We start from the raw sequence: 20,172 nt of genomic DNA, 5'->3' as shown, positions 1-20,172 counted from the left end.
ATTGGCCAATTTCCCACCTCCCCCACCATTGTGAAGCTCCTCAGAGTGTTTTGTAATGTTTGCGCTTTAATGTACTGTTTTGGGGGATGTATGTTCCAGGGAAATCTCACGGCATTGCTGATGCTTTGTTTCATTCACAGTGGGACAAGTTTTGGATTGCAACTCCAGAGGCAGATCTGGAGGGGATGAGATGCCTAGCAGAGCTTTGGTGTTTAGGTACCCAGGTTTAATGTCATTAGTGAGGAGAGCTTTAGCTCAAGGAACTTGGAGAGCTTACAAGCAGGTTTGGAGCCAGTGGTTGGAGGATTTGGAGAAGTGGTGGTCAGTTTTTAGGCCATGGCAAGGTGTGGATTCTTTTGAGGTGGATTGACGAGTGACAAGAACTTGGAGTTTCTAGAGCTTTGGTGAAGAGAAGTTTGGCATCCTTAGCCTTTTTATTTCAGCTTTTGGAGCAGGAGGATTTTACAAAGGTTTTATTTTCAGTTAGGATGGCCAATTGTAGCATTTGTTTAAGTAAGGCATTTTAATTTTTTCGCTGTTGTTACCGGGTGTTTGCTCATCAGCTTTCGAAAATGAGTTGTTTAGGAAAGCTTTTGTCTTTGCTTTTTTCAGGGCATTCAGAATTTCCAAATTGGTGTCAGTTAATAAGTTGGAGGGGTGGGGTGGCTTGCAGTTTGGGGACGTATGGGTTGTGGGGAGTGAAGTTGAAATTCGAAGACTAATAGACTTGGGAAAGTCACGTTGATTCAGTTGTTTTTGGTTGGGGGGGAGTGTTTTCTGGTGGGTGCTGTGTCCAGTTATTAGGTCTAGGGGTCTTTTTGGATTTACATTAATGGTTCTACTTTATCTAGGTTCCAATTTGTGGCAGTTTTCCGTTGGGTACTATGAATGTTGGGATTACCAAGTAGAGAGTTTGGTTCCCACTTATTTCTGATCGGATCAGCGAAGGAGGCGTTTAGCAGAGGTTTGGGGGAGGATGTGATTAAGTGGATAAGAAGGTGTAAGTCAGAGAGCTTTAAAGGGTATGTGAAGCCGGTGATGAGTGCTTAGTTTGTTTTTACGGTTTCTTGGCAGGTCCGGTGATATGTTGGATTGTTGGCCATTCTTATGTTTATTGGGCAAGAAGGACAGCTGTCGCTACAGAAAAAGGAATCTAGTCGGTATGGTTCCAGATTGATGTCAGCTTTAAGTTGTTTAGAGTAAGGGGACTCAGGGGGAATTAAATTTTTATATTGATAGCAGATTATGCTCATCTATTCTGGTCGACTTTCGTTATAGTGATTCACGCAGGAGGGAGTGAACTTGGTTTCATGACCCAGAAGGAACTGATTGACAGCATAAAACGGGACATAAGTAGATTGATGCAGTCTAGTTGTCGTTTTTTTCTGAAATTGAACCACATCTAGTATGGAAGGTGGCTTGGGATGTTAAAAGTTTGGAAGCCTCTTGAAAGAAAGTTAACAGAGTAATTACTGGTTTTGTGGTCAGGTTGGGTGGGTTTAGCATTCACCATGTTGAGTTCAAAGGGGAGTCTGAAAGTTGCTTCTTTAGAGTTGAAGGGGTTCATTTAAATGAAGTTGGAAAACATTTACTTATTTTCAACGTTAAGGAAAGCCCTTATGGATAGTACTCAGCGTTAGGCCTTGCTGTGGTGGGTGTTTGCCTATTTTAGGTCAATAAGTGGCTAGTGGTACCTCCTGCTGCGGAAGCTGGGGGGGGGAGAGTTTCAGAACTGTGGGCTTGTTTGGCTGAGCTTGCCAACACGTGGTTTTATGTGGGCAAGCACTTTGGTTTATGGTTTTAAACTGGATATTAATTGTATTTATAAAGTTTTAATAAAGTTGTGCTGCGGCCTTTTCAACCCAATATTTGTTGTCAGTTAATTATTTATTTAAGCGGTATACACTAGGGGGGTTACTAGGGTTACCACCTTTCTTGGAGGGGGGGAATAATAGCCATACTCATTAGCATAAATAATCATAATTAATTATACAGTATTACTCAGAAAATAAATCAGCTAGGGCTGATTTTAAATGTTTATTTATTTATAGTTAGATTTCAACACACTTAGGATAAGTTTTATCACCATAAAGCTTACATTTCTATATTTATTCTTTATTTTCTTCATTTAACTGAATCTTAAAAATACTGGGTTGCAACCCTATTGAGAACAGGGCAATGTTATAGAGAGTCTCATGTTTTACTTAAAAAGATTGCCTCCTATTGGCCACTCCAAAAGAGTCCAGCAATTCAAAATCAAAATGACATCTTTAAATGCTTTCTTTTTTATGCTTTTTAATGCAGTGCTACCATGCATAAATAGACTTCATTGACTTTGAATATGGTACTTCACTGTAGCTCATTTTAATACAAAAATGACTACATTGAATGTAATATTAGGCACAAGTTGATACACCTACAAACATTTAGTATTTTGTTCTCAGGGTGGACACTCACAATGTGATTCTCTAAAGCTCATAGGTCTGGTGAGATTATCTAACAAGTCTTGTCAGTGGTGTGAGAAATCATTTTACAAAGGTCCATTTTAGCTTGAGAGCTGTTTATTGCTGGATGTAAAGAACAGACTCATACATTACAATATAATGCTTAAAAATAACTAAATAAAAACATTTTGGCAGAATTTCTCTCCATGCCGGGAAGTTTTTGATAACTGTGTTCTGTGTCCCAGGGCGGAGCAGGCAGATTGTGAGTGGGATCAGGCTGGTTCATGGATGGTGCAGGCCATGTCTGGGTGTGCTTTTTATGGTCATCAGGGAGTCATTTAGCAGCTTTCAGAGCTAGTCATTGTGAGGAGGATAATTCTGATGTAATGCTGGCTTGGCTCACAGACACGGCAAGGCAGATTGAGGCAAGCCAGGGGGTGCCCTGCATAATGCACAAATAATAATAATGGACACTAAGGCAACCAGCCTACAAATGACCCTGGCCCACTGGGCAAATGCCATGTATGCCCAATGCTCATTTCGGGCCTGTTCCCATATCTGGGAGGCCTGGAGAAAAACTGGGGTGGTTCAAATTGAGTGGCCCTCTGGGGCAGGTTTAGGATGTCAGACTGATTGTGGACAGTGTTTTGGCGTTGGCAGTACAAGGTTTCATTAAGAGCAACAGGACCTGAATACAGAGAAAAAGCGGAAGGAGGGATAGGACAGAGCGACCTACTAGCCCTTGGCAACCTTGCCTAATACTAGACCATTATTGCTTAGATCTGTGTATACATTACATGGTCTTAAAGGGCTATATCTATGAACTGCTGTGGATTTGCAGTATAACAATTTTAAATGTGTTAAAGTAACTATACATATTGTTAGCAATGATGCACAGAATAAAACAACACTGTGCTCAAAATGCGTCTCTATTTCACCTAAAACAGAACATTTCAAAATATAATGCAGTGCTTTTTTTTCCTTTATGGAATTAAATGTTCCTGTGCTAAATAGACTGTTTGTTTGTTTTAAGAGTCAGTTCTGTCAGCCGCTAATTGTACCCAGACATGCACTAAGCTTTAATTTAAAGGGATGTTAAACCCAAACAATGTATTTTGTGATTCAGGCAGAGCATACACTTTTTAAAAAGTTTCCAATTTACTTCTATTATCAAATTTGCTTTGCTTCCATGCTATTCTGTGTTGAAGATACCTAGGTAGGCATCTGGAGAACTACATGGCAGGAAATCGTGCTCCATCTAATGCTCTTGCAAATGGATAACATTATTGCAAAACTGCTGCCTTATAGTGCTCCAGAATCGGGCCAGCTCCTAAGCTTACATCCCTGCTGGTCAACAAAAGATACCAAGAGAAGAAAGAAAAATTCATAATAGAAGTAAATTAGAAAGTTGTTTAAAATCGCAAACTCTACCTAAATCATGAAATAAAAAAATTGTGTTTCATATCCCTTTTACCTTGTTCACCTATAACTGAAATAACTGCTGCTATTTCCTTTACATACATGAGAGAATACAAATGAAGTAATGTTCCCTTTGCATATGAATACTATGAATGTGTAAACAATATTTGAATGACCATTTATTATTAAAACAAACCTCTCCTTCTGCTAGTGAATCTAGGTTACTGTATCTCATTTACAACCCCTCAGAAAACGCTGACTCTTTATTAACCAGAATTTTAATCAATTGCTCTCTAAGCTTAGCAGATGACCGCTACACCGTCTGCCTCATCTGTCAATCTCATCTGCACATTTATTTGTTTTCTATCAATTTGTTCTCCTCTAAGCCTGTCACATTAATCACTTTGTTCTTTTCCTCTACATTCCCCAAAACTCTTTCTTCGATCTCCTCCACCTTTCTCCTGGTAAAATCACTCGTTACAAGAGACACATTGGTGAAGGTAACATAACAACATGTGTAATACTTTACCCACATTTTAGATGTACGATCATTTCCATATCCCCATACATTTGTATGCACAATTTCTAGAGCTATGCACAATTTGTTCTAATCTTGGCATTGTTGAATTTTTTAACATGTACTTTTCTTTTTGGTGTGCCAAACCATTTGTTAATGTCAGGAACTCACACACATTAACACATACAGTATCCCTGCTGTGTCAGTCGATTTGTTACCGTCAGCTGTTCACGCACATTCAGGCATAAACAAACGAAACAGATACTATCCCTCAAGCAATATAAAGAATGCATAAAGGTGCATAGTTATAATGAAGGTGGTGCAAGGAAATGGGATTTACTGAATTATGGATTTTTCGTTTTTTATAAAAGATGAATTAAATTAAAAAAATTGTAACAATATAAATAGAAAGCCTTAATATTTTTGTTCATGTATATACAGTACATACCACTGAAACTTCACATGACTGCTGTTCAGTTTTGAATAGAAGCATTTTTGCAATACCCATCCATTATCAAAAATACTTCTAGTTAAAGCTATCTCTGTTTAATGGATAGCTTTTACTATGCCCTGAGTATCTATACATATGCCCTGTGTACTGGTATTTAAATAACTTGCCAGAATGCCATCTGTACGTGATTCAAATTGAACCAACAACAATGCAATATTTGCTGATGCACTAGGGTTACCAGATGTATCAAAATGGACAGTCCAGTATTTTAGCAAACACTTAAAAGTCTCTGAGTGTTTGCTAAATGTAAAACGTCTCCTATGCCTCAACCTATTACAAATATGGGGCAGAAAGTAGTGTGAGGCAGTCAAGTTACTGGCGGCCAAGGGTTGAAATGACTGCTTGGTTGGGAAAAATAAGCATTGTGGGATTAGGAGTGTGGGCTAAGGTAGAGCTTTTGGGGATGTGTTGTGTGACCCTACCATCATGTCCAGCCACTGACAGATTGTCCAGTATTTTTGTTGAGGTCAGCTGACAACCCTATACACAAGGGATATGCATGTATGCTCCATGCACAGTTAAAGCTAATACCATATCACAAATATTGCAGATTCGTGGCCAATTGGGCGCCAGCAGGAGGTGTCAATCAACCCGATCATATAGGATCGGCGGATTGATGTCCGCAGCCTCAGAGGCAGTGGACTAGTTAAGGAGCTGCAGACTTAAGACCGCTGCTTCTTAACTGCTGTTTCCGACGAGCCTGAAGGCTTGTGCGGAAATAGGGACATCAGGTGCCATTCGGCCCTTCATAAATCGGCGCTTAATCTTAATTTCTAATGACTAGTAGATTTCTTTTTGACAAATTTTAAAGTTAGTTCTATTTTCCCTCCTACTGCATCATGTGACAGCCATCAGCCAATCACAAAATGCACATATGTATTTTGTGTGAATCTTCCACATGTTCAGTAGGCACTGATGCCTCAGAAAGTGTGCACATTTAGATCATTGAAGTGAATTGGAAAGCTGTTTAAAATTGTGTGCTCTATCTGAATAATGAAGGTTAATCCAGTTCTTTCTAAAATATATGCTTTTAATTACATCATATGTTGCACAAAATGTTTCTTATTAATATTGTCTAATTGAACGTTCAGCAAATAATTAAAACTGTGCGTACAGAAAATATTAGAAGAGACACTTTCTTGTGTGGGAGTCCCTGCCAGCCCCTATCTCTCCCTATACTGTAGAGCAAATATCCAAAACAGTGGGGGCACAAACCACCTGGGAAAATATCAGCTATTTAGTGCAGCCTCCTTCCCAATCACAAACACAAACTTTGACTGGACATATACAGTATGCCTTAGTAGTGTGTTGATGTTCTGGAACTGACTTTAACAGCATGCTTAAAGGGACAGCCAAGTCCAAAATAAACTTTCATGATTCAGATAGGGCATGTCATTTTAAATAACTTTCCAATTTACTTATATCCCCAATGTTGCTTTGTTCTCTTGGTATTCTTAGTTGAAAGCTAAACCTAGGAGGTTCATATGCTAATTTCTTAGACCTTGAAGGTTGACTCTTATGTAAAAGCATTTTGACAGTTTTTCACCACTAGAGGGCGTTAGTTTTGTGTGTGTCATATAGATAACACATTGTGCTCACGCACGTGAAGTTACCTAGGAGTCAGCACTGATTGGCTAAAATGCAAGTCTGTCAAAAGAACTAAAATAAGGGGACAGTTTGCAGAGGCTTAGATACAAGGTAATTACAGCGGACGGTAAAAAGTATATTAATATAACAATGTTGGTTATGCAAAACTGGGGAATGGGTAATAAAGGGATTATCTATCTTTTTAAGCAACACAAATTCTGGTGTTGACTGTCCCTTTAAAGGGACAGTCTAGTCAAAATTAAACTTTCAAGATTCAGATTGGGCATGTAATTTTAAACAACTTTCCAATTTACTTTTATCATCAAATTTGCTTTGTTCTCTTGGTATTTTTTGGTAAAAAGCTAAACATAATGAGGCTCATATGCTAGTTTCTAAACCCTTGAAGGCCGCCTCTTATGTGAATAGATTTGACAGTTTTCACAGCTAGAGGGTGTTAGTTAATGTGTGCCATATAGATAACATTGTGCTTACGCCTGTTGAGTTACTTATGAGAGGGCACTGATTGGCTAAAATGCAAGTCTGTCAAAATAGCTGAAATAAGGGGGCTGTGTGCAGAGGCTTAGATACAAGGTAATCAGAGAGTTAAAAAGTATATTCATATAACTGTGTTGGTTAAGCAAAACTGGGGTAATAAAGGGATTATCTATCTTTTTAAGCAAAAAAAATTCTGGAGTAGACTGTCCCTTTAAGCAAAGGTTAAAAACATAGGGGATCGATCACAATCCATTAGTTTATCATTATTGGCAGATGAGCCTTTTTTTATGTCGACTGGATCAAAGTCTGCTATTTTTCATAGTTTTTCCTATTTTTGCATTATAATTTTGGTGAAAAATAATATCTGCCAGTCCTGTATGCTTGACTATAATCCAAATACTGTTTACTTAAAGGGACATGAACCCCAACATTTTTCTTTCATGGTTCAGATAGAGAATACAATTTTAAACAACTATCCAATTTACTTCTATTATTGAATTTGCTTCCTATTCTTGTTATCCTTTGCTGAAATGTTTATCTATGTAAGCTCAGGAGCAGCAAATAACCTAGGTTCTAGCTGCTGATTGGTGGCTGCAGATATATAACGATTATTATTGGCTCACTCATGTGCTCAGTTAGAAACCAGTACTGCATTGCTGCTTCTTCAATAATTGATACCAAGAGAACACAAATTACATAACAGAAGTTAATTAGAAAGTTGTTTAAAATTGTATTCTCTATCTGAATTATGAATGGAAATTTTTGGGTTTCATGTCCCTTTAATCACACTGACAAGGCCATTTTTCACTTAGAAAATTCTACAGCTAAAATGATTTTTTGATTTATTAGAGAGTACCACAAAAAGTTTTAGAATGGAACAATGGTTTTGCACATGGGCAAAACATACTGACATTGGGTGACATTAGGATACCATATTGAAGAAAATATATTTTTTTTGCAAAATCAATAAACTAATAGAAACACAAGCCCACTATAATGACAATACCTCTGTTCAAATCCCTTAGAGAGACATACACACATATCTCTATGGTTCTGGAACACAACAGGTTAATTGCACTCACGTCACCTCTCATAATTACTCCACACAATGAAAAGGGATCATTGTACAGACCCTATAGCCTGGGATGTAATCTCTAAATCATTTTGCTTGTTGTTACTCCTCACCATTTAGTTTTTAAATTGTAAATATCGGAGATTAAAGGTTTTGTGTGGTTTTTAGGAGGTTATAAACTTCCAGCGTAAGGATTATTAAAGGGACATAATACCCATATTTTAAATCATTTGAAAATGATGCAGCATTCCTGTAAATAGGTGACAAGAAAACATCACCTGAATTTCTCTGTGTGAAAAATTAATATATTTTATCTCAAAATGTCTTCAGCTCACAATAGTAAGTTAGCACTGCGGAATCTGTTGGCGCTCTACAAATAACCGATAATAATAATAATAATAAGTAATAACAATAGTAAGTGCTCAGTAAACAGTTATCTTTTAGCTGCTGTCATCTTACAGTTTCTTTACTGAGGAAATGTTGAGGTAAAATATCTTCCTTTTTTACTTAGAGAAGTTCAGTTAATATTTCTATTCAGCTTTGTATTGATATATTGCATCACTGTCAAGTGCTTCAGCATTTGGCTTAAAGGGACACTGAACCCAATTTTTTTTCTTTTGTGATTCAGATAGAGCATGCAATTTTAAGCAACTTTCTAATTTACTCCTATTATCATTTTTTCTTTGTTCTCTTGCTATCTTTATTTGAAAAAGAAGGCATCTAAGCTATTTGTTTGGTTCAGGGCCCTGGACAGCACTTGTTCATTGGTGAATGAATTTATCCACTAATCAGCAATAACAACCTAGGTTGTTCACCAAAAATGGTCCGGCATCTAAACTTACATTCTTGCATTTCAAATAAAGATAGCAAGAGAATGAAGAAAATTTGATAATAGGAGTAAATTAGAAAGTTGCTTAAAATTGCATGCTCACAAAAGAAAAAATGTGGGTTCAGTGTCCCTTTAATCATTTGAGCTTTGTACTCACTGGAAAAACACATTGCGAATACCAGTTAATGCTCCGAAATTGTTATCTTTTAAAATAAGTGCAAGCTTGTGATCAATATGTAAAAATATACAAGAAATTGTACAATAATAAAAATGCTCTAACGCATTGGGCTTCCTGTATTGTAAGGTGAGTGGACAAGCTTCTCAACTGGAGAAGTTGTCCGCTCACCTTCGCAGCATACGGGCAACGGATCCTTTTTCGTCTTTTGCCTGTGTGTATCATTACATGCTCAAGTCAGTGTGTAAAGCCCGCCCTAGAAAAGGGTCTGTCAATCACCCTGATTGAGCGAGTTCAGGGGGATTTTTGCTTTGCCACCTCATAGGTGGTGAAGGAAGAAGGCTCACATGTGTTAACCTGCCCCGCAAGGGCTCCAGACGCAGCATCGCTGCTTCGTACATGGAGATCATTTTATCCCTTTAACCTTGTAACAAGAGCTCCTAATGTTTAGCAAACTTATAACTGGTATCACTATTAGGTTAAATTGTTGTAGAGACAAGCCCCTACTTATGGCTTTAACATAGAGTGAGATTTTTTTCTTTACATAGGAACTGCTGGGAAGAAACACATAATACTAATAAATCAAGTTATTTATAGGTTTTAGTCTGTCATTCCCATTTATACTGCTCTGTGGAATTTGTTAGTGTCATATAAATCATTAGTAGTAATGATAAACTTTTAATATAGTCTGGCATGAGTGACGTTCATTGACAAACACCTGCTCTGTCACATACGTTATTATAAACACAATTTCCAGTTAGGCAATCTATTTGTTACTGTCAAAGAACTCATCCTCAAGGGACGCACACTAAAATAATATGGAAGCAGGCGTCAGGGGTTTTATCTCTGGCTGTATGGGTCAGAGTGCAATGAGTTTGTGTGATCACAAAGCAAGATAATAATTATATAGCTCTGGAGAGTGAGCTATGTCATATAACCTCTTTCAAAAGAGAGGTCATTGGGCAAACAGAGTTTGCTATCTCCCCATAAGTGACCCGATCTCCATAAACACCAAAAAAAAAGACCTGGAAAGCAAGTGCCACCTACAGGAGCAATACTGCAACTGCATTTGGAAGCCCTTAAGGATTATCCTTGCTTTTATGCTAGATTAATCAAATTTTTCATTATTAAACTTAATGTTTAGCAAGCCCGATGATCTTACAAAATCACTAAATATAAAACAAATCAAAATCCCATAACAATATTTTGACTGTTTTATGCTGCTTCTAATTGTTTTGCAGATTTTATTGCACCAGCGGAAATATTTGCCCTTTATTTATTGTGTTGTAAATAAATCCCAGTGCAGTGATCAGACTATTTATATGCGTGGGAATAAAATGTGTGCCTCCCCCGAGAAAAGGATTCAGCAATCTGTCCTCACATGCCATTACTGTGTTATATACAACACCGGCAATTAGACTGCAATTCCCTCTGTACAGCTGTAATTGTCTGTAACCAAATCTTGTTTTTATAGGTACACTGTATCTTTAAATATTTTGTGGCTGGAATTAGCAGTAGAATTTGCTGCTGGAATATGGGTATTTTGTGTTATTAATATCACCTCTCCATACCCTGCTAATATCCCCTCACCCCCACCCTTCCCTGTGTACAGCAGTTCTCAGATCTTTTTCATTGCTTCACCGGCCAAGTTTGGAATTTGCATTTTAAATGTTCAAACCTTTCAGAAAAGTGATGCAGAATAGGTATTTGTGTTGGCAAGGTTACTCCTGCTGCTTTGCCACCTTTAATTCCCAGGGGGTGCACAGGGCACAGCATTTAGGGCTGTCTGGAAGCCAGGTCCTAAACCAACAGCAACTCTACCCCTTCCTTTCATTATGGACAGAATGACAAAGCTTTCTGAGTAGCTTTTTCCTTTTCTTGCTAAGTATTTTTGCTAAATTGCTATAGCAGGAGCAGATTATATTTTAATGTGTTGGTTCAGCCTGCCTACGAGATACAGTGGAGGCTCTTGTACATCTAATGCATAGCAGTGCTGTGATTATTGTGATAGATAGTAAGGCATCTTCCAGCCAAGGACTTGCTGCCATAGGTAGAGCTGTAGTATTGTGATACGGGGCTGTCTGATACATCGCATGACTCCTGTCTTTGGCACTTCATTCTGAACTGACTAATAAAGAGACTGAACTAGGACTTTGGAAAGGAGGGTGGTTATTTAATAGATTATTTGATGTTGCTGCTTCTTTATTGTATGGTGCTGCGTAGAATAACTCCATATGCCAACAGTATAGAGAATATTTTAAGTATCTGCCCTCCCCTTTAAATTTTTGTGCCTATCTTATTTTTCGTCAAAGAATCAGCCTATAAATAGCCGGAAAGAAGGCGGCGGCTAATACGCTCTCATACCACTAATACTAATACTTTGCAGTGGTGACTACCTTACCTACTCCAAGCTAGAGACAATGGGGGCATATTTATCAATCTCCGTATGGAGCTTGAGGCCTCCTGTTTCCAGCGAGCCTTCAGGCTCTTTAGAAACAGAAGTTATCAAGAAGTTATGAAGCAGCGGTCTAAAGACCGCTGCTCCATAACTTGTCCACCTGCTTTGAGGCGGAGGACAGAATACGATCGGGTTGATTGACACCCCCTGCTAGCGGACGATTGGCCGCGAATCTGCAAGGGGTGACATTGCACAAGCAGTTCACAAGAACTGCTGGTGCAATGATAAATGCAGACAGCGTATGCTGTCGGCATTTATTAATGGACAGCGAAGTGCAGCGGACATGATACGCTACTTTGTAGCATATCCGCTCACACATGGTTAAATATGCCCCAATATATTATAGTCTGCAAATTTTAGGTTAACAGTCCCATACAATGCATATTTGGTCTAGAGTAGATAGAGGCCATACGATAATCTGAAAAACGCTTACTATATTCTTCATTATATGATCCAACCATAATATTAACATCTTAATTTTACTCACTTATTTATTCACAGTATTTTATGTGATTAAGTTCATAATTATACGCATGAACATCGACCATTGGAGTGACCACACAGGGGAGGAAACTGTTCCTAATACTATTCCCTTTATTCCTCTAAACTTAATCAGTGAGTGAATCCAACCTTTATACGTTGGACTCAATATACAACCCCTTTCTTTTCTTTTATTTAAAATTGGGTCTCGACATCACACCTGCGAGTTATCTGTTTCACGTTAGCTGGGGTACATAGGTCACTGGGGGACACCCAGGTCTACTACCTTACTGGAATAATACTCTAGCCCCCTCAATACTAGTATATATGGTCAAGCATACGGTCACAATAGTTTGCAATACTGCATCATTTTGTCCACATTGTGGTTTTAAATAGTTTATTTTATTATATTAATTAAAAGTAAGTTTTACCCCCCTCTTTCGGGGAATGATCTATTCCTGTCCACCTACTAAATATACCTAAAAGTGTTGTGAGTGCTAGTTAGTACACGCTTTGCAAGTGTCTTTCACTTGATTTTTTTCTGAATAATTTCTTAGTGTACAGCCCCCTTTTCCTTATAATATAATACTAATATTGTAATATAATACTAATATTGTAATATGTTTACAGCATACAGAGAAGATATTGGAGAAGATTTAACAAATAGATTTTATAGAGAATCATGTCCGCTCAACATCACTAAATGCTGACAGCATACAGCATCTGCTGCAAAAAAATTTTTTCCCCAAAGTGTTAATTACAAAGGGCTAGATTACAATGGGAGCGCTAAATATATTAGCGCTCCACTCAGTAATACAAGCACACGAAAATGTGCGCTGGTATTACAAGTTAAGCGCATTGCTAGGAAGCATTGCATTTATGAGAGCACGCTTCTATATGCTCTGATGGGAGCCTCGTTCTGATGCCGTCAGAGACAGCATCATAACCTCGCACAGCAAAGATTGTAAGTCGCACAGCGATGGGCAGCATTTATGTGTTAATATGTTACATTGCAATGTAAAGGCACTTTTCAGTGCTGTTTTTTTTCTAACACCCCACTCCCACCAACTTTAAAGCCCCAAAACTACCTAGTGTATTTGGGTCACTTTTAGAATTTTTGAGGGCATTTGTGGCACTTTTAGAAAATTTTAGCTTGCGGTAGCAATAACCAGCCACTTGTAATGGCTGATTAATTATCAAGCTCCCACAAACGGGCAAATTTGCAGTTTGCGGGAGCACAATAATTTAGTGCTCTACTTGTAATCCAACCCAAAGTTAGTTCATCAAGCTTTGTGAATTCCACACTTGACCTAGCTATCTGCATACGGTGCCTAATGATAAAAAATAGTGTCTCCATATTCTATGAAATTCTCCTGTCATCAGACTAGAAATCTAACACCTGACAGCCAGTTAAAAAGAATCCTTTTTTTTTTAATAATGACTGCTACATAAGGGCTGGCTTTTTTAAATAGTTTAAAGTAGTTAACAATTTGTGTTTACAGAAAATGTTGTGGATATATGACTTTGCTTACTTGCAGAATTGATGGATACAAAGAACATACAAATGTCTTGTAAAGCCTAAATGTAACTAGATCTATGTGTCAGTATTTATAAATGTGCCAGACTGAAATAGCTACCACATTAAGAAGTTTAGTGCAACATTTTTGTAATTATAACAAATACATTGATTGGTATTAAATATATTAAACTTTTCTCCTGTGGTGCTATGGGGTCCCAAGTAAATACTTATTCTGTGTGCTAAACCCCTTTGTGAGGGTTAAATACACAGTAGTGCAGGGTCACTAGTTTTAAAATTATTGCGTAACAAGATCATGTCATTTTTCAAATATTATGTCCCTTTAAATATTGAGTAAAAAGAGGTTTGACAAAACTCAGTAATTCTCTGATGTGGAAATTAGGATATTGTGACCCTTTCTGAGAACATTTTTTTTTTAACCAGCTGCTTCTCAGCACTATCACTGACTTGCTTGTGGGTATCATCAAACCTCAGCGAACAAAACATTGTAGAAGGTCAATTGTGTCCATCGGAAAAGCATTGCAGAGCCGCTGTAAACAAATTAGTTGAGTTTATTTTATGCTGAAATTGGAGTTCCCTGGAGGGACAATGTAAGTGTGGCTTCATATAAGAATTATAAGGTCAATTTTGTAAGGGTGTACAATTTATTTAAAAAACATCCTTAATGTGATGAAAGCTTCTTACTTTTAATAAATCTTAATATATTTTAAAAAGTGTTTTCTCTGAGGACAATTTGGGAACTAGTAGTTTATACCATTTTTCAGAGTCAAAACATTTTACAGGCATGAAACACAATGGGCTAGATTATAAGTGGAGCGCAAAATATCACTTCAGCGAAAGTGCAGCAAAGGTGGTTAAGTCGCGCAGCAATGGACAACAGATTGTAAATATATATGTGTATGAATATATACATATATATTTGTGTGTTAATATGTGTATATACACATATTAACGCATAAATATATATGTATATAAGTTCCCATAGAACGTTATGTAAAGGCACTTTTCAGTGCCGTTTTTTTCTAACACCCTGCACCAGTCAACCTTAAATGGATACTAAACCCAAATGTTTTGGTTCAGAACATGGGTTACGCTTTCTTATTGGTGACTAAATGTAGCCACCACTAAGTAAGCACTCTACAGGGTGCTGAACCTAAAATGGGCCTGCTCCTAAGCTTTATATTCTTGCTTGTTTAAATAAAGATAGCAAGAGAACAAAGAAAAAAATTGATAAAAGGAGTAAATTAGAAAGTTGCTTAAAATTGCATTCTCTATCTGAATCATTAAAGAAATCAAATTGGGTTTAGTGTCCCTTTAACTCCTCATAACTGCATTTTTTTGCAGTTTTTTTATATATTAAAAAAGAATATTCTTTATTTCGGGGACAAGTGTTATTTGGAAAATTCATCAGATGTCTGACCTCTGGTTAATTTTCTGAGCACTAATTGCTACTGCGAGCTCAGGGTAGCAATAACCAGCCACTTGTAGTGTAAACCGGATAAGCTAGCTCTCTATTTGTTTTGTTTTTCTTTTGTTATATGTAAAAAAAGAAGTGTTTAAACATTTATTTATTTAGTTTATAGGTTTAGTTTTGTTATTAAAAATGGCATATTCCTGTGTCAATTAAACATCAAACTATACAGTAGGGATGGGCGAATGTGTAAATTTCCGAATTTGAATGTTAGAATGAATGTTATTACCGAAATTCGAATTACAAATCCAAATGTTGATACAAACGAATATTCTTAAAAATTCTATAATCGAATGATATTTAAATTTTTCGAAAGTCACTTTCACATTTGAATGTTTATAAATAGATCGAATGTCCACATTCGACATTTAGAATTTAACATTCTATTAAACAAATACTATTCAGAAGTTCAATAGTTCATGTGGTAGGGAATCTAGTAAATTGATACATAATAGATACAAATTTATCAATTTGAATGTTTCTATTTCGAACGAATATTGCATAATTCGAATATTACATTTAAAGAAAGCATTAGAAATACTATTACAAACATATAAATTCGAATTTTTCAAATTCAAATATTGCATAATTCGAATATTACATTTAAATAAAGCATATAGAAATACTATTACAAATATATGCATACTGAAAAGCTTTGCAAACTCCATACAGATTGGCCGTCTTCATTTACTACACAACTTCGCACGGATTGGCTGCTTGAATCACATGACTTCAACCGGACCTGAAAAGGAACTTATACACTACAGACTACCTGTTTGAGGACTAAATCTCAAACCACTCCCGATTGGTTAACTTATAGATACCTCTTCTGATTGGTTAAAAATCGGATTGACGCCAGACTATGTATTTTAACTACAAATTTATCAAGATAATATCGGCATTTGAAATTTTAACAATAATCTAAGTATATAATTAGTCTGCCACCAATCCATATTCTTTATTTTTATTTTTGTTTGCAATGCATTGCACATTGTAAATCCAACTTCCTGTCACACACAGGAAATTGGATAGCATCATCTCTGTATATATATCGGCTTGTGAACACAGCAATCATACACAGCTATTTGCTTTTATTGATTTTATATTGCTCTTGAAAAAGACTTGTTAAAAGTTGAAACGCGTTGAGCTTAAATACATTTCTTTTTATCCAAGTTGGAAGACTGCTGATATCCTTCTTTGCTGAGACAAACCGGATTCTCCTATTTATGGAGTAAGTTACTACTTTGTTTTTTCTTGATTTACTGAACACCTTTGGTCATTTTGAGTCTCCATTTGCTTGCAGACCTAATAACAGGTTCTGGAGAGATTCTGATACCATACCTTTATCACGGGGAATCACATTACTCTGGAGACACATTACACTGCAGCTGAACTCCCACTTCTTATGGAGTGAGTATACTGCACTTATATCAATTGGATTCTACACACACCTCAAGCCCTTTTTCTCTTTGTTATATAGAGAAATATCACTTTACAGACCAGCGCCATCTATCTGCCATTTTCCAAATATATAAATTCGAATTTTTCGAATTCAAATATTGCATAATTTAAATATTACATTTAAAGAAAGCATTAGAAATACTATTACAAATATATAATATATATTTGAATTTTTCAAAAACGAATATTTTCAAATGTAATCGTAAACCGAACATTCTAAAAATGGAATGTTAGAATGTTATGTAAACATTCAAAATTCAATTCGAATGAACGAATGTGTTAAAATTCATTTCATTTTTCGAATGTTGCGAAACATTCACCCATCCCTACTATACAGCTGTTAGCTTGTCTGTATAAGCCAATAAGCATGCATAATGCAGTTTAAGTTGTGCACAAGCATAGACTTGCACATTCGGCTATTCATGTCTCAAATAAATGCTGAATATGACAGCAGGTATCAGCATTCAGCTTTTTTTCAGCCCTGGAATTATTCTTGTGAAACTGGATTAGCACTTTGTGTGTTGCACTTTGGCACAAATAAAAAAGGTCTGAATTTCGCTATATTCGTCATCACTAAATGTACGACTGACAAACATTAATTTCCTGAGAAATCCAATATAAATTTAAACAGCTTTAGCTTTTCTAAGGCATACATTTTTTTTAAACAAGTTTAATTACTATTATTTCGCCTGTAAGACGGAAAATGAGCCTATCATTCCCCTTCAGACAAGCACCTGAATACGGGAAAAGTGGTTTAACAGTAACCGTTTATTTTCACACACAAAAACAACATCACAGAAACAGTGCTAAATTTAAGCACAAATAAAATATCTCCATACACTAAAATGTGTGAATATTTTTATTATTTAATATATCAAAGAATGTTTAACATAAAATATGGAGATTTACTTCTCATATATACTGTACCTCTCATATATACATCAATCTCATGTAGGATACATTTGTGACACAGAAAAAAATGTGTAATTTTAAATGAGGTTAACAGTTATTATATATATTCATGAAGCTATAACATGAAATTAAAACATGTATTCAAGCTGTACACTCATTAATCACATTTAAGATACATTTGTGACACAAAAGGAAAAAATGTGGTACGTTATAGTTGTATCCACTAATAAATCTATTAGGTATAGTTACAATATTGAGCATTAAAAATCTGAATCAAAATAATATATGTATCTATTCTTATTAAACAGTAGAATACAGCTATTTAAAGTACGATTTCTAGCAACAAATAGGCACTCTCTTAAGAGAAAGCACTTACAATTGAAAGGAAAACATTTACATAGTTGATTAAAAGTACAAACTAAAGACAATCTATCTTGAAATAAGTGCAACAAAACACTTGCCTGGCCAGGCCGGTAATATGCCACCACTACGCGTTTCAGGGACACGCCCCTTCATCAGGTGTGATTACACAAAGGTCCTTGACTCTTATTTAAAGAGCAGATACACCTTCATTGTGTTTCACCAATAGTCTTAAGATATTGCTAGAGTTAAACCCTGTTATTGGTTTACCTAGGACACTCGCTACTCTATAGAGAAAACCCCGGTCACAGTGGTACACTCCCCCAACAAGCGGTCTGTCTAAGAGAAAGTTTGTAATCATTTATACTATTGATAGTGCTTATATAAAAATAGTAATAAACATATTGATCTGTCGTCACTTTTGCCATTCCGAAACCAGTGTATATCACCAGGGAATAGACAAAAACACCTGAAGATAGTATCCAAGTAAAAGAATTATAATTAAAACCGATCGATCTAGAATCATTGTTTACACACAACGATCTGAAGGGATATTTGTATATAACGGCATTGTATACAAATGCTGAAATTTAGCGCTGATTCTGTGTTGTATTTTTCTTTATGTTTTATATTCAAAATAGCTGCTTTCTGCAGCCTTTTATTTTTTAATACCATTTTGTGAAGATAAACTTTTTGGGAAGAACTTTTAGATAAGGTAGGCTTTGTCCTACCTTAAAAATAGAAGTTTTTTCTTTACTATATTTGACCACTGGGTGGTGCTCTCTGTTAACTGGTTTAAATATGTATTTTCACATTGCTAACAACTAATTAATTATTATTGCTTAATAGTAAGTTAGTTATTAACTGATTAACCATTTCTTCAAGAATGGTGCAAATGAAGAGTAAAATCTCAAAAGCATTTGATATTTTTTTTTATAAATACCAGATCCATTTTGCATCTGTATCACAATCTATTCTGTTGCTAACAATGACAACTCATCAAGACTCTTACAAGTTTATCAACGTACTAAAGGAACTTCCCAATCTAGATTGCTTTCCTTCTCAGGTCAACACCCCAAATCAGACTCTTGAGCCCTTGACAGTATGAAATGACCAGCTCTCTTATACACAAAGCCAACATATTAAATAAACATATAGGCCAGCATTTACAGTGCCCTCCGCTAATATTGTCACCTTTCATAAATATGAGCAAATAAGGCTGTGAAAATTGTCTTTATTGTTTAACCTTTTGATCTTTTGTTAAAAAAATACACAAAAATACTCTATTCTCATGGATATCAAACAATTGCAAACACATCACAGGTTTATAAAAACAAACAAACAATAATATTTGTTAAATATATGTGTGGCACAATTATAGCCCCCCCCCTCCCCCCCCATGATTTCATATGAGAAAAATATATTTTAAGTATATTTCCATTGATACTTTACATTTTTTTAGTAAACTTGGGTGACTAGGAACAGGAAATTGTTCAACCATGACTTCCTGTTTCACAGGGGTATAAATATGAGGTAACATGTAGGCCAAATTCCCTTAGTCATTCATCACAATGGGTAAGACCAAGGAATATAGCTGTGATGTGCGGCAAAAGGTTGCTGAGCTTCACAAAATGGGAAGTGTCTATAACAAAATCGCAAAATCATTAAAAATGCCAATTTCCACTATCAGGACAATAATTAAGAAGCTCCAACTGGAAATATTATGAACCAACCTGGAAGAGGATATGTGTCTATATTGTCTTAATGCACTGTGAAGAGGATGATTCGAGAGGCCAAAATATCTCCAAGGATCACAGCTGGAGAATTGCAAAAGTTAGTTGTGTCTTGGGGTCAGAAAGTCTCCAAAACTACAATCTGACATCACCTATATAACCACAAGTTGTTTGGAGGGGTTTCAAGACAAAAACCTCTACTCTCCTGTCATGTTATGGCCATCCCAGTTCCCTCACTTGAAACCCATAGAAAATATGTGGAGTGAACTGAAGAGGAGAGTCTACCAGTATTGACCTTTACATTTGAAGGATCTGGATAGATACTGTATAGAGGAATGGTCTCAGATCTCTTGCCATATATTCTCCAACCTCATCAGGCATTATAGAAGAAGGCTCAGAGCTGTTATCATGTCAAAGGGAGGTAGCACAAAGTATTGACTAAAAGAGTTCCAATAATGGTGCAATACATATTTAACAAATATAATAGGATCAACCTGTGTTGTGTTTGCAATTGTTGAATATCCATAAGAGCAGAGAATTCTTGTTTATGTTTTGAACAAAAGGTTAAGTAATAAAAACAAATTGTCACAGCCTTCTTTGCTCATATTTACCAGTGGTGGTAATATTAATGGAGGGCACTGTATCATCTGCCAGATGGACAGTGTTCACTCACGTGAACCAGTCCACCCAGGATCGCAAAATGGTGCCCGT

At 36.3% G+C, this 20,172-nt stretch overlaps 1 protein-coding gene across 1 annotated transcript in view; it reads left to right on the top strand.

Annotated features, from left to right (window-relative positions):
• Window positions 1–20,172, top strand: part of ASIC4 (acid sensing ion channel subunit family member 4) — a 668,821-nt gene that overhangs the window by 459,718 nt on the left and 188,931 nt on the right. The gene's annotated exons all lie outside the window — the stretch shown is intronic.

Source organism: Bombina bombina, chromosome 1 (genome assembly GCF_027579735.1).
Source record: "Bombina bombina isolate aBomBom1 chromosome 1, aBomBom1.pri, whole genome shotgun sequence".
NCBI lineage: Eukaryota > Metazoa > Chordata > Amphibia > Anura > Bombinatoridae > Bombina > Bombina bombina.
This window is presented reverse-complemented; position numbering and strand designations above follow the sequence as displayed.